Source organism: Rhynchophorus ferrugineus, unplaced genomic scaffold (assembly GCF_030347505.1).
Source record: "Rhynchophorus ferrugineus isolate W39M unplaced genomic scaffold, kcgeb_rfMv2 rfM8, whole genome shotgun sequence".
NCBI classification, from domain to species: Eukaryota; Metazoa; Arthropoda; class Insecta; order Coleoptera; family Curculionidae; genus Rhynchophorus; species Rhynchophorus ferrugineus.
The window spans coordinates 10,247,004-10,273,442 of record NW_027472587.1 but is presented as its reverse complement, the minus strand read 5'-3'; the positions used below and the strand labels follow the sequence as shown (position 1 = coordinate 10,273,442).

Genomic DNA, 26,439 nt, shown 5'->3' with positions numbered 1-26,439 from the left:
CTCTCGTCTCCCGTCAAAACGCTCTTCGACGGCCCAACTTCAAAAATAATCGGTGAAGATTTCAACACCCACCATCCCATGTGGGATTGCGAGCGCGCAAATCGAGCAAGTAACGATATCGCAGCACTGAGCGCAAACCTAGAGGTTGGTCGCGCCCTGCCGGATGAGCCGTAATAAGCCACCCCGCTATTGGCCAACGGGGCACTCCACGTATTCTGGATTTCTTCATTATCCAGAACATCAATCGTCCTTCTGATATACAAGTTCTCGACGAGTTACATTTGGATCGTCGTCCGATTATATTAATTCTCGGGGATTGTTGTGCAATCGAAATTCCTCGCTTCAACGCCAGAAAGAAAACTGACTGGAAGAGATATTAGGAAATTCTCTTGGAATCCGGTCCAATTCCGAAGATCGATCGATCTGACCAACTCGAGCGTGCTGTGTCGAAGCTAACTAGAAACATCCAGTCCGCCTATCAGAATTCATCATTCGAAGTTCCATCTTATTCAAACTCTCAAAGTGAGCCAGTTCCTGAAGGCATTAAGTTACAGATCCGACTCAAAAATCATCTCTATCGTAGAGCTCGTGGCACCCTCAACTCGGCAGTCAAAAGGGAAGAAAACAGAGTAAAACGAGAAGTGAAGGAAACCAATAAAGCTTGGCGATCCGAGAGCTGGAACTCATTTCTAGCGGACCAACGGCTGGATGGCCCCGCAACTTTCTGGCGACTCTCTAAAAGCCTCGTAGGGAAGGCGCAAAACTTACCGATCACGAAAAGGCCAAGCTCCTCGCTAAAACCTATGAGGCCCAAATGGAATGCCTCCCTCCTGCTACAAATATAAACGCTGCTGAGAACGAAGAAATAATTAGGAATGCTAACTCCGTTCGTTCTTAAGTGCCTCCGAGTTATCTTTTAAACCATCTAGTCACTTCTAAAATACTCACGCAAATGATCAGCAACATTCGGAACAAGAAGGCCCCGGGTTTCGATAATATTTCGATAGCCCAACTTAAAAATCTTCCCTACAAGCAGCTCGCCGAACTAAGTAATATCATCAACGCCATTCTGAGGTTGGAACACTTTCCATCCACACGGAAACATACACTCATCGCAGTTATCCCCAAAAAAGGAGCTGAATCATCACCTTCTGACTACAAACCTATCAGCCTACTAAGATCCATTTTCAAGTTTGCTGAAAGAGCAATCCTTTATGCTCTTAATGACTTTACGAAGACAAGCAATATCATTCCAGATGAGTAATTCGGTTTTCGCGCCAAACACTCAGCTGTTCATCAGGCCCATCCGCTGGTCACAAAAATCAACTGTCTTTTTAACCAACGTGAAAGACTTGGAGCGGTTTTCTTGGAGCTAATCAAAGCCTTTGACAAGGTTTGGCACGAAGGCTTAGTAGCGTAATGCATCCGATTAGGTCTACCTGATGACCTAACAGCTCTTATCTAATCATTTCTATTAAGACGATCGTTCTATGTGATGATTAATGATATCTCTCTAGCCGGAAAACCATCGACGAAGGAGTTCCGCAAGGCTCCCCCTGGCACCCGCTCTATTTAATATTTTTCTTCCAGATATCCCTAGGAGACCACAAGTTGAGGCAGCAATTTGTAATAAAACACCCTTTAATATTCCACCAGATTTGCAGGATCACCTTCTTTAAATGGATATCCTGCGATCGCATCGATACGTTAGTTTATTGGGGATCTCCACATTTGGAGTTTACAATTTTATTACTACCAATTTTATACACATGGTACCTTTTTAGGGTAGTCAATAAGAATCGCAGTTTCTTACAGTCATTATAGGTTGTGTTCGTTCGAGACATATTATTACCTCTTGCCAAGTTTCTGAAAGTTGATAGAAATACTCATTTTGTACATAGACTTTTTGAGTTGCGATTATATAAAATCTTCATCCAAAAGGGCTTGTAATTCCATCTATAAACTTTCGAGGCTTTTCAAGTGAAGACTTGTCACTAGATAGAAACCATAGTCTATGAAATGTTTCTTCCTATATTTATGTTTTATAAGACCTCGCAAATATTTTTGTTTCCCTCTAAAGTCATTCAATGAACTGAAATCAACTTATTTATCAAACCAGGAGTTTAATTATTATATCGTTCCGCAATTATTTAAAATATTGCTTGATACAGATTATTGAAGCTTAGGTAAAAGCATCACAGTTGAGGGGATAATATCACCAAAGGTGTATTAAATTGCTTAAAGTATCCCCAGCCAAGAACTGAAGGTGTAAGACCAACAAAGGCAGACAGAGTTTGTCAGAGTATTCTGATAACTCTGGTTATTGGAACTTGAGCCATCGACGAATTTGGAAAATCTTAAATTGAGAAAACATACTTTAACAAAATATGTTGGAACTTAGACAGAAACTGAAACAGAAAACTGATCCATATGCCAAGGATTTAGATAAAAATAATGTAGTCATAAAGATGAAGATACAATTGATACTCCAAAAAAATATTATAACTGACGGGACAACGAAAATATATCTTCGTCACGACTTCTGCGGTGTCTGGTTAAAAATATGACGGATAACATACTTTTAATCCAAGGTTTCTGCTTCCATCAGATAGACTGAGACTGGGTTAACAGTAGGGGTGTTGGCCATCGACATTTCTATATAACGATATTTTAGAAATTATCGTCTTCGATATCTTACAAAAAATATATCGATATTTTTAAGAAAAAATAAAAATACATAAATTCCAAAATTCACCAAAACTTTAAAATAAAATTAAAATAGTTTTTCTGCATCCCTAGTTAACAGTATCCTTTGTATCATTTCAACATATTTCTACTTGTTTCCAATAAAATAAAATAGTTCTTAAATGAATTAGAAGTTCAGTTATAGTACACGTTTCATAACTTATACAAAATTTATTACACACTTTTCATCTACAACAAACCCTTATTTACACAGCCAGTTAAACAAAAGCTATATAATTAATATTATTATCTATAATATAGAATCCACCTGCGAGTTAATATTGACACTGGATTAACCTACGTAAATAAGCAGAGCGTAGAAATATTTCAAATAATTCTATTTAATCGATTTCAACAGATATCGATATTGAAGCCGTTAATTATAATTTGGATCCGAATTTTTAAAAAATGTTTCAGTTTACTCATGTTTTTCCTTAATTTTATTAGATTTTATTTTAATTAAGGTTAGACCAGCTAGTTTTAAACTCTTAGCTTTTTTATGTGTTTCAAAATAATTGTGTACACAAGTTTAGATTAAAATTTAAAAGAATATATAACTTTGCTCAGATACTTGATACTATATACTCAGATAAAATGAAGTCAGTTAATTCTCTATCATGACTATTATTGGGAACAATCGACTGAAAACCGTTGAAACAGTCGATAGTCAAAAAATTAGCGACTGAAAATAGTAACTAATCCGTGACATAATTAAAAATGATCTGAATAAAATGATATAAATGCATTATTTATTATTGAACGCTAATATGTTTTAACAAAAATCGAGAGAGTAATCGAAATATTACCTATTGTTGCCATAAAAACAGTCAAAATATTTTTTTCTATTTATCATTCCCAATTTTAATCTTTTACCGTATTGCATTTACAATCTTGAAAAATATAGTACCAAAATATTATAATATTAATATGCAATATATTGTTATTTACAAGCAAACTACCAAAAAAATCATAAAACTACATATATTACATATAAATCTATGTTAGCATAAATTGGGTATATTTTTATCAAGGTCGCGGCTAGGACGACAGAGCCAGAACGTTAAAAATCAGTCGAATGAAACAAGCAGAACCTAAAATAGTAACTAAAAGTACGACTTAAACAGTCGATAGTAAATAGTAGCAAATTCAGTGGGACCAAAAATACCGACTGAAAACAGTCGACTGAAACAGTCACTGGTAAAAAGTAGTAAAATCAGTCGAACCAAAAATAGCGACTGAAACAGTCGATAGTAAAAAGTAGTCAATTACTAAACAGTCGATAGTTCCCAACACTAATCATGACCATAGCCTTCTGTGCCTCCTATAGCCTGACATATTTTCCAGACATTATACCTTCAGAAAATAATTTAATCAAATCAGTGAGTTTATCTCATTTAAATATCGTATAAGTTTTCTTATCTTCTTCTAAGCGAATTTTGAGTTAAATACCCGCCATTTACAAGGGAATACATGGTAATATTGACTTAGGTGAAATAAGTTGTTGAAGAATTTGAAAGCTTAAGAACGGTTAATTTCGTCTTGAAAACAAAAAACGCTGAGACCGTAAGCGCAAAACGAAAAAAGATGACAACAAATTGAAATTGGTACATTTGGGTAAGATATTAAAACAAATCTGTTGTTTTAGAAGTTAAAAGTCGATCTAGAAATTTGGCATCATGAGACAATGTCCGGTAACATCTTACAAAATCCGTGAAAATATATTTGAAAATATATAAATGGAAATCCTTATATCACTCACCATTTTTACCAAACATCGTTCCCTTCGATTACGAGTTATTCCGATCGATAATTTCTGGCGCAGTAAAACTGCACATTCGAGAATGACAATATCGAATGACTTTCCTTGTACTCCCTATTAGAGGTCTTGGCCATCGAGAAAAATATCGATATTTCCATGTATCGATATTTAAAAAATATCGTTTTCGATATATATATCTATATCTATATATATATATATATATATATATATATATATAATATATATATATATATATAGTGTATAAAAATACACTAAACCTTGAAAATTAGAAAAATTAAAATATAATTAAATGGTTTTTATAATATTTAATTTTTTTTTTTGAGAAAATATCGAAACATATTGGCTTACAAAAATATGGATATGTCGATCAAAAAAATATCTATTCTTTTTTTTATGTATATTTTAAAGTCTTCTTTTACCAGCTATGATAATAATAAAGTTTAACGTGGACTCCGAACCACGGTCCTCAGCATTAAGCTTACCGACTGGCGAGTGACCAACTTTAGAAATCATCCCAGAAGACATCCGGTCTTACCAGGTCTGATTAGTGGCGTGACTGGGATCATTTTCCTTGTCGGATTTTACACTCTTGCCTAGAACATTCACAAATTTTAAACAATCACAAACATAAATTTACGACCATGCCCCAGCAGGATCCGAACCCGCGGCTATCGCTACAGTAAGAGGATCGTCCCATCTCCTTTACCACTGCGCCACCAAGCCGGCTAATATCTATTCTAAATAAATATCTAATATTTTTTCGCCATCCCTACTCACTATATTTATAACCTCATTATCTTTAACAATACAATTTTGCAACAAAAGAAAATAAAAATCCATAAACTATTTTTAGTTAACATGAAACAATCCGTGTCAGTCAAACTAAACAATTTAAACAATTCACAATTCAAAATACTTCATATTTGTTGACTGCTATATATACGGTTCAGCCATTTCAAATCCTGCACAATGGCAATAATAAAATTAGCAACAATTAAAATAATACGCAAAATAGCACGACATACAGAACAATAACCATTTTAAAGATTAAACAATCATGAATAAAGCGTTATTACCAAGACGTGCTTTTACCATTTTCAGCCTGTTTGCGCTTAAAATGGCCATAAACTTAATGTACAACATACAGTTTTGTAAAATTAATGGTCTAACATTGAAAAAATGCTCAGCTTTGCAGATGCTACTGTAGCAAAAAATTATTGGCATATAAAAATAGTAGATGTATATTATCTTTCTATAAACGTTTATAACACGTACACACGTCTATTAAAATATCCCGAACAAGCAATTCACAGCTTTTAATCTCAAAGAGACTGCTAGACCAAATATTCACCACTTGCATTTAATATGGGAAATATTTTCATATTAATATTGAAATAATTGTTGTTCAGTATGGCAACTTCAAATAAAGAATTATTGAAACAACTAGATGTGCGAGAACTACTTCCAAAAAGATTATAGAAGTCTGAGTTTCTGTTATGTCATTGAAACCTTGAAATTTAAATTACCTTGAATTACTGATAATGATTTCTAGTAGCGTTGGGAACTTTCGACCGATATTGACTATCGACTGTTTAGTAACTGACCACATTTTACTATTGACTGTTTCAGTCGCTATTTTTAGTTGGACAGATTTTACTACTTTTTTATCAAACCAAGAATTTAATTATTATATCCTTCCGCAATTATTCAAAATATTGCTTAATAGAGATTATTGGAGCTTAAGCAAAAGCATCGCACTGGATAGTGTCACCAAAGATGTACTAAATTGCTTAAAGTATCCCCAGCCAAGAACTGAAGGTGTAAGACCAACAAAGGCAGACAGAGTTTGTCAGAGTATTCTGATAACTCTGGTTATTGGAATTTGAGCCATCGACGAATTTGGAAGTTCTTAAGTAGAGAAAACATACTTTAACATAATGTGTTGGAACTTACACAGGAACTTTAGTTTAGGAAACTGATCCATATGCCAAGGATTTAGATAAAAATAATGTAGTCATAAAGACGAAGCTACAACTGATACTCCAAAAAAATATTATAACTGGCGGGACAACGAAAATATAACTTTATCACGACTTCTACAGTGTCTGGTTAAAAATATGACGGATGATAAAATTTTAATTCAGTTTCTGCTTTAAATCTCAAGGAAACTGTTAGATTTTTCATATTAATAGTGAAAAACTTCAAATAAACTGTTATTAAAAAAATAGATGTGCGATAATTACTTCCAAGAAGACTAGAGAAATCTGTGTTTCTGTTATGTTATTGAAACCTTGAAATTTAAATTATGTTGAATTACTGACAATGATTTCTAGTAGCTTTGGGAACTTTCGACTGATATTGACTATCGACTGTTCAGTAATTGACTACTATTTACTATCGACTGTTTCAGTCACTATTTTCGGTCTGACTGATTTTATTACTATTTACTATCCACTGTTTCACTCTTGTACTATTAAGTACTATTTTCGGTTCTACTAGTTTCATTCGACTGACTTAACACTCTGGCTGTCGTCCTAGCCGCGACCTTTACAAAAATATGCCCAATTTAGGATTATATAGATTTATATGTAATATATATAATTTTACGATTTTTTGGCAGTTAATGTGAATGATGAATAGTAAAATACTTTTGACTGTTTTTATGGCAATAACAGGCAATTTTTTTTTGATTAATTTTTTTTGCTTTCGATCTAACTCTCTCGATTTTTGCTCAAGTCTTTTCATTGTCAAAACTTATTTCCTAAAATATTGAAAACAAAATTTAAATTCGAAACGTTCTAGAAGTTGTATCGATATGGAAAATATTTGAAGAAGTTTTTACAGCAGCAGTTAAGTTTCGTAAAAAATATTAACCGTAAAAAAGGCAGAGAAATCTTTTTTACAATCTATTTTTATTATTTTATAACTTTTCGGTAGAATGATGCATTCAGCTAAACGTTCTATGGTTTGAAAATATTTTGAAATTGAAAATTGAGTATTACAAATAATGCCGAAGCGATATAAGAAATTATCACAAAAGAGATATTCCACTTTAACTTAAAAAAATACAAATACAGTATTAAAACTCGAAATACAAGACACATATACTAACAAAGAATGTATTTCTGAAAGAAATAATTACACCAGGTGCTACAACAACTTTACAAATTAAGCAGCATTTGGAAATGAGACTTATTGAGCATTTAGAAAACCCATTACTTTTTTGGCATGCTCATAAAATGATATTACTTGATTTATATCAGTTACATTTAAAATGTTCTGCCATACCTGCAACACCTATCCCCTCCGAATAAGTTTTATCAAATTCTGCTCAAATTATTAACAATCGAAGAAACCTCATCACGGGGGAAATGCTGAACATGTATATTATATTTTTGAATAGTGATTAAAAAATATTTCCGTTCAATAATAAAGCATTTATTATATTTAAAAAAGCTCTAAATTTTTTTTTATGATTAGGTATATGTTAATTTTTATTCAGTATTTATGGCTATTGTACATCTTTAGTTTTTAGGTTTTGTTCAAGTTCTATTGTTTTATATATATATATATATATATATATATATATATATATATATATATATATTTATTTATTATAGTATGTTATTTAAAAATAGCAATTAACATATTAAAATACGATAAAATATTTATGGATTTATTATTCCATCCCTTTTTAGATATCCACAGAACATTCAAATGTAATTCTACTTCCTTTAAAATGATATTATTCATTGCATCTTAATAGTATTCAGTAATTGTTTTTTTTTTCCTTTTCATTTTTAAAGTTAGTACGTGAAGGAATATATACATCTCCGTTTCACTTATACTACCGTTGGTAATCTCTAAATAGTAATTACTGTTTTCAGTCGCTAGTTTTTTTGACTATTGACTGGTTTGACTCTTTTGCGATTATCGACTTTTTCGACTGCTTTCAGTCGATAGTTCCCAGTGCAAGCTTTTAACAAATGATGAAAATCAGCACCATTACTAATCTCTGGTAAATCTCGTATCTCTATAGTAATAGTAAACTAAATAGTAATAGGAATGATAAAGATACCAATAAGTAAAATATTTTAGAAATGTCAGAACCCTCAACTTATAATTTAGTACTGTTTATAAAATTGTGAAGATAAGTGAAAAAAAAGATCCAACTCATACCAGCAAAATTTAACGGAAAGGGATAAATCCTGTACATTACCCTGAAAGCCCCATTCGTTAAATGTATTAAAGATCAAGATTTATAATCTCAAAGAGAAGTGGAAATGTATATTAATGTAGCTGACAGACCCTCCAAGGATTTAGGATAACGTTTAAGAGCAACAACCTCCTATCCTATCGATTGGCGTATATCTACTTCTAAAATTAATTACCGTTTTTACATAATTAAATATTATTAGCTTATATACCGAATTTATCTCAATTTATTTCTTGTTTAAGGAACAAAATTTATTTATAATTTAATATGTTTAATGATGTTTTTAAATAACAGGTTAATTCAAAAGTCACCGACCCGCAATAGTAAACACATTTTTTGCAAAATTAGTTTTTTTATTCAACATAATTCCCTTCAAGGGTGATACACTAATTATAGCGAACCTCCAACTTTTCGATACCATTTTTGTAGTACGATTTATCCTTTGCTTCAAAATAGATCTGTTTCGTCAATCATCTCTTCATTCGACGAACATTTCTTCCCAGTCAGCATTCTTTTGAGATCTGAGAACAGGAAATAGTCACTGGAGGCCAGATCTGGAGAATACGGTGCATGAGGAAGCAATTTGAAGCACAATTCATAGATTTTTGCTATCATTTTCACTGACTTGTGACAGGGTGCATTTTCTTGGTGAAGCAGCACATTCTTTTTGTTAAAATGCCGCCGTTTCTTGGTGATTTGATCCAATGCAATGGTCCAATAACGCTATGTAATAGGCGCTGTTTATGGTCCTTCCTTTTTCAAGGTAGTCAATGAAAATTATTCCATGCGCATCCCAAAATACAGACGCCATAATCTTGCCAGCCGACTGTTGCGTTTTCCCACGTTTTGGGACGGGTTCATCGTGTGCAGTCCACTCGAATGAGTGACGATTGGACTTCGGAGTGAACTGATGGAACCATGTTTATCCATTGTCATATATCGACGCAAAAACTCGCGTTTATTAGGCTTGATGATCTTCATACACTGCTCCGAATCATCAACTCGTCGTTGTTTTTGGTCAAAAGTGAGCTCGCGCGGCACCCGCTTTGCACAGAGCTTTCTCATACCGAAATATTCGTGAATGTACACGTTCAGTTGATATTTTTAGAGTGTCTGCTATTTCATTCAGTTTCAATTAATGGTCATTCAAAATCATTTTGCGAATTTTTTAAATAACTTCGTCGGTAACAACCTCTTTCGGCGTCAACTACATTCACCGTCTTGGGTGTTCATTTCACCACGTCTAAACTTAGCACACCAATCCTTGATGGTTGATTTTCCTAGGCAGTGTGCGGAAACTCGGCATCAAGCCAAGTTTTTGCTTAAGCTGTATTTTTTCGCTTCATAAAGCAATATTTTATCAACATGTGAAATTCCTTTATATCCATTTTTTCACAACAACAAAAGTTCCTTCACTCAAAATCCTATAATTCACAGACTAATGAACAGACAGCTGTCAAATTTATACACGCATCTTTTGAGGAATAGGGTTAACTAAAAAACATATGGATTTAATTCTAGTAGCACCATCTATGTGTCAGGTCGGGGACTTTACAATTGACCTGTTACGTACCTTTATAGTTGGAACGTATGTATGATTAGTTTAAGACAGTTGGGGAATATAATATACTTCTAAGAGCCATTTGGTAAATTAGATATTGGTAATTGTGAGGCTTTAACTGGAAATTAAAAGGAATCAAATGTCAGGGTTACCCGATTCTCGCATCTTAACTAATTGACTAACTGAACTCATTAACTTTCATTTAAAAAAAGAACTCCACATTTGACTGAGCCTGAACCACCACCAAGCCAGAACCCTGGGTAGGAATATCAAGGATATAACGCTATTTATCCGTCTAATTATCAACAGTCTCGTCCTCAAGCCTATTATATTATGAACTTTATCTTACATCTAACTATTTTGTATTTATAATTCAAGTATTTGCGTTCTGCATTATTCGATTTTGCATTCGGATTCATTTTCGATCTTTCCTATCGTATGTATACGTCTGGAAATCAATTCATCTACTAAGATTTTATTAAATTTCTTTGAGGGTTTGAGATGGGTTATCATCCAATAAGACTTTGTCATTGTGCCGAAAAATCACCACTTTTAAATCGCTCAAACCGAAACTGATAGCTGGAATATCACGGGGTCATCTCGCCATGAGGGTTGATGGTCTTCGACAGTAGATTTCCTCAAATCAAACAATAAAGTTCATGAAAATTGAATGAGAAATTTTTAACATTCCCTGATTAGATCAGTATTCACTGAATAACAGTATAACACTAAGTGGAATTGTTATTTTATATAGAAATATGTCAAAACCATCGAAATTAACAGTTGTTCACATTGATTTTTTCTTTATCACATATTATATTTTCACCAATAGATATCACGAATCAAAATACATGCAAGCACTTAAGTTTTGAGATCAACAATTTTAAAATGAAATATCACCATTTGCACATTTAATTTTATTTGTTCAATATATTAATAGAAATATTAGAGAAAAGACCTTGAAGCCTTTTACATAAGTGGGTTAATGAAACCGATATTACAACAGAAAAAATATAATTAATCGAATTAGATGCCTTATGAGGTCGAATCTTTTATAATTAGTAAAGTACTCGTGCATTATATACAAAATAATTAATTAATTGTAAATAATATTGTTCAGTACGTAACATTATCTACTTTATTTACATATTGATTGACGTCATCAAACCCGCAAATCTGACCCATATTCGACATTATTATATCGCTCCTAATAATAACAACAGTCAAAATTGCATCCTCATTTCAATTGTTTTAAATGAATGTGGAACGATATTCGCTCGGCGCCTACTGCGGTCCGTCATTAAGATGGAAGTGCTTCACTTATCGCTTTTGATATGTCCAGTTACAGAGAGAGATTTGCGCAACAGTACCAAATAAGAATTTTTGATTATGTCGACCTTGGTCGCACCGTGAGCCAATAGATAATTATATGCCAAGCGTTCACCTTTTCGGAACGATTTATTCGTGACTGGGGTTCGAATCTTTTGGGTTTTCTTTAACCTTAACCTACTGGGTCCCAACGAATAAAAGAAATATATCATTCGAACCGAACGGATTTTTTTAATTCAGGTTACTTATGGATAATACCACGTATATCGAGAAAATGCGTACGTGCAAAGACGACCTTCTTTAGTCTGTCACACCCAACCAGATTTAACCTAAATATATGTTTAATTGTTTAAATAACAATATATATATATATATATATATATATATATATATATATATATATATATATGTATATATATATATATATATATATATATATATATATATATATATAAGATATAATACTTTGTGACAAGGTATATATATATATATATATATATATATATATATATATATATATATATATATATATATATATATGGTATTTAAAGGATCCTTGCCTCTATACTCTATCGATCTATAATTAAATTACAGAAACACACTTTTTACAATTTAAGCTATTTAAGCTATTTTTATTTTAATGACCGATAGATGAGCCATTATTTAGAGAGAAATTAGACAGTTTAATATCTCTAAATCTACCTCTCAAAACAGAAAGAGATACACAAATAGCTGCAAAATATATAACAAAATCTATACAAGAGGCCGCATGGACCGCAACACCTAATAGCGCGACATATCAAAAGTTTAATTATATTTCATCTATAATTAAACAAAAAATTGCCGAAAAGAGAAAAGTTGCGAAAAATCTGGCAACAAGTCAGAACAGAAGAAAGCAAGAGAAAATTCAACAAGGCCACAAAAGAGCTGAAAGAGAAAGAACAAAATCAAGGAATTCAAAACTATTTAGAGAACTTAACGCCAACTGATGCAACTGAATATTCTCTCTGGAAAGTAACAACAAAAACATGAAAAAACCTCAACAACAAAATCCAACGATTAAAAGTGACAACAATACCTGGGAATAATAAAGATAAGGCGGAAGATTTCTCTGAATATTTGAAGACAGTATTTAATCCGTACCCATCTGAAATATCCGCAACAGAAGAAAATAACACAGTTGACTTTCTTAGCACTCCGTTCCAAATGGATTTGCCACATGAGAAATTTACTGTTAAGGAAGTAAAACAAACTTACTTAATACTTAAACTTACTTAAAGAAATCAATCCTAAAAAAGCTCCTGGTTTGGCCTAACAACTGGAAGAACAATGCCATGCTAAGACTTAATTGCTTTCTCAGCACTTGGAAAGTGGCTCAAATCATTATCAAGAAAAATCAGAAGACGTCTCCTCTTATCGTCTTATAAGCCTGTTACCTGTCATCTCTAAACTATCCGAAAAATTATACATTAAGGAATTTAAAATATTCGCAGAGGAGAGAAATATTATTCCAAACCATCAATTTGGCTTCCGTAATAAACATGAAACAATAGGACAAATATATAGATTAGTCAACCAAATTAACAAAAACTTAAACGAGAAAATATATTGTCCCGCTGCACTTCTCAATATTTTTCAGGCCTTCGACAAGGTGTGGCACACTGGACTGCATGTTAAATCCAAAAACTTTGGCCCCATACGCACTTTCAATTGCTGAAATCCTACCTCTCAGATATTTTATTGTTAAACAGGGTGACGAATACACCCAATATATACGGGTGTTCCGCAGGGCAGTGTTCTCGGCCCATTGTTATATCTTATGTATACAGCTGACGTACCGACCTCAACAAACACTACTGTTGCAACATATGCTGACGATACAGCGGTTTTATTATCACACGAAGATCCAATATCAGCCACAAGAAAACTCCTATTTCATCTTAACAAAGTCGAATTTTGGTTTAAAACGTGGTGTATCAAAGCAAATGAGACCAAATCTACCCATATAACATTCACCCTTTGTAGAAGAACATGTCCCTCAGTAAAATTGAATAATCATGAACTTCCCCAAGCAGACAATGCTAAATATCACTTTGACATAGTGACAAAACACAAACAGCTTGGGCTTAAACTAAACCAAATGTATTGGCTGATAGGGCGTAAATCTAAGTTATCATTAAATAACAAGGTTTTGCTGTATAAGTCAATACTTAGGCACATTTGGACTTATGATATTGAACTGTGGGGTACTACTAGCAAATCTAACATAGATATCCTCCAGAGGTTCCAGAATAAATGTTACGAGTCATCGTCGATGCCCCATATTATGTGTCCAACAAACTAATTCAGCGTGATATCCTCATAGAACCCATAGCAAGTGTGATTTGGAGTGTTAGTTCGAAGTACTCTGAAAGACTATTAGTGCATCCCAATGCACTCGCCAAACAGTTAAATGTGTTAAATGTGTGTGTGTAATTACTGTGTTAAATGAAGTGATTAATAGACACATAGAGTGAGATTCAATATTCTCTAGAATAAGCTAGAACAGTTTTTAGAATAAGTTAGGATAGACTAAAATAAGTTAGAATAGTATCTAGAATAAGATTTAGATTATAAGTTGTACAGTAGATCACTTACTGAAGTGATCTACTACATGTCAGGATAGTTATATTATATAACTGAAATCATATAATAATACTTATACTTATTTCCCACGGGCAGATTTTTGACGTTCTAGGAGATTAATAAAAAGAAATATGTAGGTTTGGCAACCCAAGAACAAACTAAATAATTGTTAATAAAACTGGATAGTTGGCGGCTATTTCTATGATTGTTCAAAGTTTTTAAGTATTCAAAGACAAAGTATCATGTCTAAAGAAAAAAAAATTCTTTATTACGTGTGTATCATACAATTGTGCAGACTTATTCAATTAAATCATTAAGTATAAGTAAATTCTCACTATGTAGAAATTGAATAGTTCTAAGTTCAAACAAATATGTATGTAGAATGTAATAGTTTTGTTCGAGCAATTTAAATGTATTTTTGTACTTATTTTTGTTTATAGTGTTAATTAGGTTTGCCGTTAGGTACATTTAAATTGAGATGGGGTGTTAGATATATGATTCATGTCGATACAAGAGCCAATACCTAGTATGTAGAAAAGAAGAACAACATGTAAATGGCACGACATGTACATAAAGTTTCTCTCTTGTTCCAAAGCCATAAGTGGTGTTATTAATTCCGTCCCATCCCGAATCATAAGTGATTTGGAACAATTTTTGATCTTAAATAGTTGATGTACCCAACAAACCAGCATCGCGTTACAACGAAAACAATAACAGAAGAGCATCATACCTATTTAGTTTAATAATCCTGTCGAGAACTTTTAAAATAGCTACCGAAAAAAACACTCTCCCTTCTTTTTTCACCGAAGTGCGAACAAGGCACCGTTGTTCGACTACCCAATCATGCTTTTTTGCTTAATGGGTAGCTCTTTCACTCCGAGAAGTTCGTCGAGGCCGACTCCGCGTCCCGAAGATAAACAAAAGAACGAAAAACAACGATCGGCGTCGCTCTCAGCCGCCGTTCTATATCGACGTGTTGAAATAGTAAATGAAACTGGAGTGGCTGACGTCCGTGCGTTTATATGCCCGCCAAAAACAAACACCGCACTTAGGTAACTAGATTAGATATACGCTTAAAAAAAAACTGACACGCTCGACGATGGCGTCATTGTTGCCGTACGAGGATCGGGTATGTCGTCGGCGTCGATGGTACCTTACGACGGGCGATATGCCGAGCGATGATGTTGAGCGAGAACTGACAGACGCGGTGCTATGAACGGTAGGCGATCAGCGAAAGGTTTAAATTTAGTAACCGAGAGGAAGAGTATCGCTGGAACAATAGGAGCCGCCGAATAGGAAACGCTAATCGGCTAAATGACTGTAACAAAAAACCACAAAAATATTGATTTATAATAATATATTATAGTGTAAAAGCGAGTTTAATTTGTTTATATTTTCTCGATATTTATTTTCCTAAAACACAGAAAAAGATATGTACCATTCGAGGAAATCATAAATCGTTCCGAATATCTATAATACATAAAAGTTCCAACTGGTAGTCAAATATTTTAGATCCTTTAATTTTGGGACGTTTATGTTTCTTTAATAAAAGGTTTGAAGGATATTTGCCAGATGTGATATCTTAATACCTCCTAGGAAAGGACAGTAAAACACCTACACATCCATGCCTATAAAAGTTTCAATTGGCTAGAACTGCAAATGCGCACTTGTTCTAATCCAACCTGAGAGCTTCACAACTACACGTCCTTTGCTATATACGCCTTGTTGTTTACCAGAGAATTGGTTAGAAGTCATTTTTAGGTTAATTTTGTATTTACATTTTATTGAGGTAATATAATTATTTCATAGGCAAAATGAGCGGCAGATAATGCGAAAATACGTGTATGAGGTATGAATTATTAATAAAACTAGCGACCCGCCCCGGCTTCGCACGGGTGCAATGCTGATACTAAATTAAATACACTACAGAAAAATATGAACGTTGTATATAAAAACATAGCGGCCCGCTCCGACTTTGCACGGGCATAAAATATATATGCCTATGTCACTCAATGAAAACATGATTAAAATCGATCCAGTATTTTTGGTTCATTCATTACTGCCCTTGGCCTGCACGCATTAAATTTGGAGTAAAACAATTCCTCTTCCCCTATACTTACTATGAAGATTTCCTGCTATCTTTGGAATATCTAAATTCATACAATTTTTATTACATTACACATTTTTAAACGCAAATTTTAAATTTGTAATATCTCCGAAAATATTTGTTTAATTTACATGCTGTAAGGAACCATATTGATCTATATTAATTGCACACTGTATTTAAGGTACTTAATTCGATAAGGATTAATGCCGTATTGCTTAAAATAACTTCGTAAATAAGCCATTTTCTCACGTAAAAAGTAAACAATAAAAATGGTTAATGTGGGTTATCCCTAAAAGATAAACATATACCATCGCGGACTTTTTTGTAGACCTTTTTATGGTGTACAATACTGTAGTACATTAATTTGATCTAACTCGTAGGGTTAGGCAGCGTTTTTGCTAATTGCTAAATAAGCCTAAAAAATAGGTTAATTTACGACATCACGTTAGAAACCTCTAAAATTAGCAATGTTGCCTTAGTATATTATACATGTATTATACATATAAACCTTCCTCTTGAATCACTCTATCTATTGAAAAAAACCGCATCAAAATCCGTTGCGCAGTTTTAAAGATTTAAGCGCACATATATAGGGACAGAAAAGGCGACTTTGTTTTATACTATGTAGTGATATAATTTTATAACACTAATTTTGTAGATTGCTGTGGAACAAAGGATATATTTTTATGTTAAATAATATGGAAACAGGACGTATTGGAAGATTATAGTAAAAGTAAGAATGAAATATGGTCATGTTTGTATACGTTTTCTGTCTATTTGTTATTATACTTATATCTTTCTGATTTTACCGATATTTCATAAGAAGAAAAAAGCTAAATATTTAAACGAAGTGTCATGAGTTTTCAGTATGGTGCAAATATAAAGCGTACTTAATAGAAAGTGGTTGGAATAAGTTGATAACATAGGATTTGAAGCTTTGTGATTTATTAATTCTTTCGGTTTATAATGCCGAAATATTCTGAACACGTCATACTTCATTTTAGCATAGTTTACCATTGCCATTAATTATCAGTATTGTCTGTTTTATAATGACTGTCCGTCAATGTTATTGACTAGTATGGACAAAGATATTATTATTAACCATTCTGGTTATTCCATCATGGTTATTGCCTGGCATTTTCAATGTCTTTTATTGAATACCATCTATTATCAGTATTTGTCAATACATTTATTTGTCGTCATTATAATTTATCGTCATATGTCAATATTACTTGATATTAGAAATATTCAGCCTAATAATTACCGATTTTTGTTATATTTCAAGTATAATTTCAGCCTTTTCACTAAAAATTGGTTGCTCGGGTACATTCTCATTATATTTTCAGAACTAGCATCTGATCCCCTCGACATCAAGATCTCCGACGCTTATTTGCTCTATTTAGTTTGCTATTTATTGGGCAAGTAGTTGTTATATCATTTATTTTAATCTCCGTTTTATTATCTTATATTGTTTTATTAAATATAATTTATATTTTGCGCTCTAGATTTAAAAATAACCTTAATAATACATTTTTTTTAAATTCAAAAGCTTGCAATAATAGTAGAGTATAAGTTTAGTTTTATCAATAAGGTACAGTTGTCAAATATCGCCCCTTCTTGTAAAAACACCGTAGAAAAAAACTACAGTTAACATAATAATAGAAAATTAATTTATTGCCTTATTCCTTATTCTTAAAAATAATCAACAACTTGTTAACTCAGTTACAAATTCTGTAAAGGCAGTACAACAAAGTACCAAATCTAACATAATTTTTGGGCCGCTAATTCTGTCCCGGGACGATATTGAGATGACAATAGTTAGTAGGTACACTTAAATTGTGCCTATAATTTTCAATCATTAGCATCGATTAAGTAATTCTATTTTTTCAGGCAAGTTGAACAGTTAAGTTCAAATCCTGGATTTTTTAGGCAATATTCATGTATCCATTAGAAGAATTTACTACGTCTTCTTTTTTTCTTTCATCCTCATTCCTCTTCTTTGCTGCATCTATAATTTCTTGTTAGTGCGGCGACGTAATGACTATCTACTACATTTCCCAAAATACAAATTTTTCAGAACAAAATTTTGAGAAATATTGTAAACGCTCCCAAATACTACAGGACTGACTACCTACAACGAGACCTTCAGATAGCCACAGTCAAAAAATCAAGAGGGTTGCAAGGAGGCATGAGGAAAGACTCCATCCATTATCATGAGAATATTAAAGTACTGCAACTTTTGGATACCACCAGAGCAGGACACAGACTCAAAAGAATCAAACCATCTGATTTTGGGTAGTGTTGTGTAATGAAGTGCAGTAAATAAAATATACAGCAGTGACATGTATGCCCAAGGGGTCCTTCTAGTTATATACCTAAATTTAGGTTATCATAAAGATAAATTGTAGGTGAGTCGGAAACGACTAGTAACAATGTAATAATTAAAATAAAAAAAAAACTTATTCTAATATATATTTTATTTAATCATAATATTAATGGAATATTGAATAGTTGGATCAACGGAACGGGAATAATGTTGTTATGAGATTAAACATCTATAAAGAATATAAAATTGTGATTAAGTTATATTAATTTAATGTTCATCTGGCTTGGTTGGCGCAGTGGTTAAAGCGACAGGACGGTCCCCCTACTGTTGCAATAGTCGCGGATTCGAATCCTGCTGGTGCATAGATGTACTTTATGTTTGTTATTGTAACTGTAAATGTCTTTAAATGGCAACAGTGGAAAATCCGACAAGGTACATCCCAGTGACGATAGTAATCAGGCTGGGTAAGATCGAATGTCTTCTGGAATGGTCTCTAACTTGGTCACTGGCCAGACGTTAGGCTTAATGCCGAGGACCGTGGTTCAGACCCCACGTTAAGCAGTATGTCCGATCCAGATAAACACTCTATGGTAAAAAGGAAACTTTAAAATATATATATGAAAAAATCTAATGTACTTTTTTGTTCTCAAAATATAGTCATAATTCAGAATATAATATTACGGTAATATAATATTTTTTGGGCATTTAATATTTTACTGAAATAAAATTTCGTTGAACGAGCAAAACATATAAACATTGCTCAAAAATACTATATAATAATACTTTAAAAGCAATATCAACGAAATACATATACTCACTTTAAAGAAATCACGATTCAATTTGGTCGAACTTTCGTGTCGTTTGTTGCTTGCTGATCTTCAGCTGACTTCACTCTGATGGTATCAACTTGTACCAAATTTTACAACTCAGAGACAATTAGAAAACTTAGATGGCTTTGATATATGATAAATTTAGTATTCAACTCTTAGAGATGTATAATATATAAATTACTATAGCAAAACTGTGTTGAGAATGGAAAGAAACATATATTTACTGCTACTATTGTTCTCTAAATACGAAGCAAATAAATCCTAAATAGTAAAATGAAAAATCAATATTATCAACAATATTGGTAAGAATTACATGGTATTGTTCGAACAATACACTGATTGCGTAATAATTAGTTTAACATTTTGCTGGGGTTATCAATAATTACCAATTGTTTTTATTTATTGTTAACCTTTAAACCAGCGAACACATTGGCAAAAAATATGTTTTTACGTGCAAATTAGTAGTCGATATAAACCGTAACGTTTATCAAGCGCACATTTAAGTACGAGTATTATTGGTTGCAGGACTTCTTGTGGGGTCTGGGATTACATTTAGATCTCGGTTAAATGTCGTTTTGATCGGACATGTAAACAACAATGAAACTTTCATTTGTAATCCCGAGAGAGATTCAGGTGTGCCAGTTAATTAAGGACAAAATAAAAAATATTAAATAAACGAAAGGATGAGTACACGTTTTATTTAGCCGAGACCATCAAAAATTCCTCACTAATAACATAACTGCGGAATTCTAATTAATATTGCGTCGTATACACACCCCTACATCATCATTAACGGTACGAAATTTAGTTGTTCAAAGAAGTGGATAATAATGTACGAACATCCAATACTAGGCAACCACATTTACTGGTACATTATGAAAAATGATTAGATCCATCCAAGAATAAAGATAATGGCTTGACGCGTTTAAAATTCAAATTAAATAACTTTGATGCTAATTGCCTTTCTCAAGCGGCTTGATTTTTAATAAATCTGAAAGTACAGGGTGGTCTAAGGGAGATTTTATTTTGTAATTTAAATTTTATCATTATATTATTGTATTAAACGAGCTTTTACATATAACAAAACTAGTGTTGGGAACCATGGACTGAAATCGATTATCGATTGTTTAGTAATTGACTATATTTTACTATCGACTGATTCAGTCGTTATTTTTGGTTCGACTGATTTTATTACTTTTTACCAGTAACTGTTTCGGTTGACTGTTTTCAGTCGCCATTTTCGGTCCTGATTTTCTTACTATTTACTATCGACTGTTTCAGTTGTGTCATTTTAGTTACTATTTTTGGTTCTACTAGTTTCATTCGACTGATTTTTGATGCTCTGGCTCTGTCGTCCTAGCCGCGACCTTAACAAAAATGTACCCAATTTATGCTTACATAGATTTATATGCAAAATATATAGTTTTATTTTTTTATTGTATATTAATATAGCAGCATTTTGGAACGATATTTTTCAAGATTGTTAATGTAATAGAGTAAAAAGATTAAAATTGTGAATAATAAATAGTAAAATACTTTAGACTGTTTTTATGGCAATAATAGTTAATATTTCGATTACTCTCGCGATTTTTTTAAAAAATATTTCCGATCTATAATAAAGCATTTACTTTATTTAAAAAAGTTCTAGTAATTGTGCGATCATTTTTAATTATGTCGCGAATTAGTTCTTTTTCTATGATTAGGTATATGTTTAATTTTTATTTAGTATTTATGGTTATTGTACATCTTAAGTTTTTAGGTCTTGTCTAACTTCTATTGTATTTCCTTATATCCTAATTCCTTATTTCCATTCCATAGAAAAATTACATTCCTTTTTACAGATCCACAGAATATTCAAATATAAAAATAATTCTACTTTCTTTGAAATGAAATTATTAATTGCATGTATAGTATTCAGTAATTTCACTAGTATCATTTATTGTGCATTGAAAAGTACTCGAAATTTAGTTGTCATAAATCAACAATTTAATCATAAACTTGTTGTCAATATTCAGATATTTATCTATAACTAACTTTGAAAATGTAATTAAATAATTAATTTTAAATTGCCAATAAATATGTTTACTACATATTATTAATTAAATAATTTTTGTTTAATACTATTAAATGAATTCACCAATAAACAATTTGCTATCGATTTATAAAATTAAAAGGTACACAAATTATTTCGAAATATTATTTTGTATAATTCCATTAGATATAATTTATATGAATGGCACTGATTTTGAAAGAATTGAAAACAAAAGCCTATATTCGATTTATTTCTTATACGCCCTTAAGAAACATGGAATTGGAAAACACAATTAGGTAATACCGAAGCTGTCCCACTGTTATGACCTACAATGGCCTCAGACATAAGGTTCAATAAAAACATTATGGCACAGTATTTACAGGTCAATGCGTCTCATCTCATCTGTACAAAACCAAAAGAATTTACGGTTGACCAGAAACACCTTCGTAAGAGATTTTTATTACGGATATATTAGATTTTGTCAGATTATTTAAAGATAAATTACGTTGATATTTAATTATTACGTTTAAAATGGATAATTATTAGAAGTACAAATAGACATCATGAGTAAGTTAGGTATAAAATTATGTTTGGAAAACTTAAGTTGGAATTTTTAACCAGCTAAGCGCCATTTACAGTGCAATTTTTTCCTTTGATTGGATGTTTTTAGTTAGCCCTAACCCTCAAAAGATGCATGTAAAAATTTGACAGCTGTTGGATCATTAGTTGAAGTGTGAATTATCGCATTTTGAGTGAAGCAACTTTTGTTATTGTGAAAAAAGTTGATAAAAAGGAATTTCGCATATTGGTAAAATATTCCTTTTGAAGGGAAAAAATACAGTTGAAGCAAAAACTTGGCTTGATACCGAGTTTCCGGACGCTGTCGCACGAAAATCAACCATCAAGACGGTGAGCGCAGTGGACGATCAAAAGAGGTGGTTACCGACTAATACATTAAAAAAATCCACAAAATTATTTTGAATGACCGTAAATTGAATGAAAAGCAGACACTCTAAAGATATCAACTAAATCCTTGGATATGAGAAAAATCTGCGCGAGCTCACTTTTGACCAAAAACAACGACTAGTTGATGATTCGGAGCAGTGTTTGAAGATGATGAAGCCTAATAAACCCGAGTTTTTGCATCGATATGTGATAATGGATGAAACATGGCTTCATAATTTCACTCCGAAGTGCAATCGACAGTCATCAGAGTGAACTGCACACGATGAACCAGCTCCAAAGCGTGGGAAAACGCAACAGTCGAATGGCAAGTTTATGGCATCTGTATTTTGAGATGCGCATGGAATAATTTTCATTAACTACCTTGAAACAGCACGAACCATCAGCGACTATTACATAGCGTTATTGGACCGTTCGAAGGACGAAATCGCCGAAAAATGGCCGCATTTGAAGAAAAGGAAAGTTCTGCTTCACCAAGACAATGCACCGTGTCAAAAATCCATGAATAGGGCTTCGAATTGCTTCCTCATCCACCGTATTCTCCAGATCTGGCGGCCAGCGATTATCTCATGTTCTCAGATCGCAAAAGAATGCTCGCTGGGAAGAAATTTTTGTCAAATGAACAAGTGATCGCCGAAACTGAGGCCTATTTTGAAGCAAAGGACAAATCGTACTACAAAAATAGTATCGAAAAGTTGGAGGGTCGCTATAATCAGTATATCACCCTTGAAGGGAATTTTGCCAAAAAGATGCGTTTTACTATGGTAGGCAGGGGACTTTTCAATTGACCTGTTAAATAATACGAATATAAGAACGTCCATTTATATCCTGCGGAATCTGTGTTATATCACGCAAAAGTTAATGAGTTGCTTATTGTGTAAACAAAGTTGTTCAATAGTACCCAATAGTATTTTGCTGATGTTACTTTAAATTAAGGAATTTTGCCATACTCGAATACATACAGCGAAATAGGCCTATAAGATCCAACAAAATTATCCAAAAAATGTTTGAGAAACTATGTAGTGACTATAATGTACAATAATATTAAATATAATAAAAATAGAACCCTAGTTTTTGGAATCGAGATCCTTATAACCGAAGTAACTCTTATATATTAAATATACCGAATAAATATTTTTGAATATTGAACATTTTCTTCTTTACCTATTTATGCATCGATACGGTTTATTCAATAGATCTGTTTATTCAAAATCTAAAAATCTTATCTCTGTTATCGTATTACAAAGGACACAACAGCTTGTAATTATGTCAGCCGTCTTTGAAATATGATTGTAGTCGCTCTTATTTCACGAAGAGCAGCCTGTTAGCTACTGTACAATAGCAACGGCGTTGGCGGTTTTCTCTGTTAGGGAGGAGTGCACGAATATCTCGAATACTCCACGATCTTATTCAATTATGATGTGAAAATCAACAAAATGGTTTCAGGGTAGATAAACCGACAGTTTCATAAGGTTTATATAAGTTTATATAACATTATAATGGTCATATAAGTGATAAAATAAATTCTATATTTAGATATATATGTAGCAATATTGAACGCTATTCTATCCAAAACTAAATTAAAGTTCAAAAGATGTACAAATATTATTAAAGCAATTCTTGGGTTATGCAACTTTATAAGCGGATTATTCTACGTATACTTGATTGAACTAAAATTTTTAATAGTTACATTTCCAAGTTACATACCAAGAATAGGATATTTCCATAACGAAAGTAGAACTTGGAATACAAATCAAAGTTTTCTTTATGTAAGTATATATAAGACAACCAATTATAGTTGTTCAAATAAATATTTAGTCTGATTTAATCATACAGAGCCACTAACATCTATGAGGTACTAACAAGTCAAATCATACAGGGGTACCAATAATTGACATTCTCGATGCTCCGAACTGTGTTTCTAACGAAGTAATTCAACGCAATATCTCCTCAGAACATATCATGAATATGGGACAAAAGGTAGTTCAAAAAAATGTTACAAAAATATGAAACACATATTATATAAAATATTAATTGGTTAAATATATACGATGATAATGACGAAAACATATACTAACATCTCTTTTGATTAGTAGACGTTATATGACGTTCTATTTACGGCTTATAGTTAAAGGTATATTACAAAAATATGACAGGATAATATATCCGAAGCTGATTTCCCAACAAGACCGAGAGACCACGCCAATGGTTTCTTTTGCGAAGCGGTAGGACAACAAAGAAAAATTAATATTATAATGCGAAATAGTTCGCGTGTATATTTACCCAATGATAATCAATACACGATATCGTCCACAGATAGTGTAGTGTTCCAAATATAGATGTGGGCGTCAGCTATGCTAGTGATCTTTGACATATGACAGAATGTTATTCTTACTATCTAGACGGCGCGTTAGTCTAATATTCTTTCCAAATATAGCTGTTAAGAGCATTATAGAATCGGATTAATATTGATTTGATTTATTAAAACAAGTATTGTTATGAAAGAATGTTAAATATAATTCGTATATAATAATGTATGGTCTTCCCTGTGGTCGAAATTTGACCACACTGTATTATATTAATCATATTTCTCTTTTAATCGAGTAAAAAAACTAATTTAAATATGTTGTGTTACAGAAACTTGTTTTAAAATATTTTCAATATAACATCAGAAATGTATTTGATACATAACGATAATTAAAATAATTAATGTCCGTATTTTAAAACATATTAAAATATATGCAAACTATCTCAAGAAATAACACTCAGTAACCTTTTTTAAATTGCATTTAATTATTAAATCCAATTTCCATGAACTTGCAATAATCAACAAAGTATTAAAAAGTGTAAATTACTACGCCACTGAACTTTATAATAAAGTATCATAAGTAAAATTATTTTCTGAACTATAATAACTTTAGAGCATCTAATACAACAATCTTTTTTTACTTTTATGATATGACATAATTATGAAATAATAAATGAAGTAATATATGTTTGTGAATTAAAACAGAGAACATGAATAAAACAATTTTGAAATTGCTACTTGACTTGATGATTTTATGTATATTAATAGAAAACAAACACAATTATCTAATTCATTTTTTACAGTTTGGAAATATATATTAAAGAAATGTATTTATAATCATTAAATAAATTATTGATTTTCTAAAATTTAGGTCTATAAAGTAAGTAATCAAAATAATGTATACAAGGTTTAAAGAATAAAATATCATATAGTTACAAATCTTATTGCATTAATCATTAAACATTAATATTTACAAAATTAAAATGTTTACAAATGCACTGTTAATAATTAACAATTTCTTCTATTTGTCCTATGTGTTCTATCTGTACCGATTATGTAGTTAGTTTTATTTTAACTCCTGCATATTTTCTTACATCATTATGTATTCATGTAGCCCTTTTATATATATTTCTCACTTTAGATATTTATATATATATATATATATATATATATATATATATATATATATATATATATATATAATAAAAATAATAAATACACCAGGCTGATTAAAAAAATCACTTTTTGATCTCGTCCTTCCAGATAACTCATCTTTAGTTTGTCTTCTATGGCTTGCATTTATCTAATGCTTTCTACTTTGTCTTATATCCCACATGGCAACTACCAATTCATCAACAAATGTGGAATTACAATTCTATGAAGTTATTTTATAACTCTTAATATTCTATTTAATATTCATTTTAACGAAATATTCGGTGAGTGCTCTGTTAAGAGATTAATTTACTAATGAAACCGAAAATTAATCAGAAGTCAATACCACTAAAATTTACCGAAATATCTTAACAACCTTGCCTATAGTACAATATGCTAAGTCTCCAGAACCATATGAATTAATAACATTCCATAAGCAAGAGCGATTTTTCTATTTTTCTTTTT

General features: G+C 31.9%; 1 protein-coding gene and 1 long non-coding RNA gene across 5 annotated transcripts in view; one reads left to right on the top strand and one right to left on the bottom strand.

The window, feature by feature from the left end:
- Pde8 (Phosphodiesterase 8) overlaps positions 1–26,439 on the bottom strand; it is a 235,178-nt gene that overhangs the window by 153,141 nt on the left and 55,598 nt on the right. Inside the window, exon 1 of one of the 4 annotated variants that reach the window (XM_076411375.1) lies at positions 14,987–15,453. The exons of 2 other annotated variants lie outside the window; for them this stretch is intronic. The gene's annotated coding sequence lies outside the window, so the exon portion shown is untranslated. Of the gene's footprint in view, positions 1–14,986; positions 15,454–26,439 lie in introns of those variants that run through there. One more of the 4 variants, XM_076411376.1, reaches the window with a different exon arrangement.
- On the top strand, positions 15,980–18,831 carry LOC143200765 (uncharacterized). Its single transcript, XR_013006810.1, has 3 exons — positions 15,980–16,127; positions 16,992–17,096; positions 18,441–18,831. It is a non-coding gene; the product is annotated as an uncharacterized LOC143200765 (long non-coding RNA).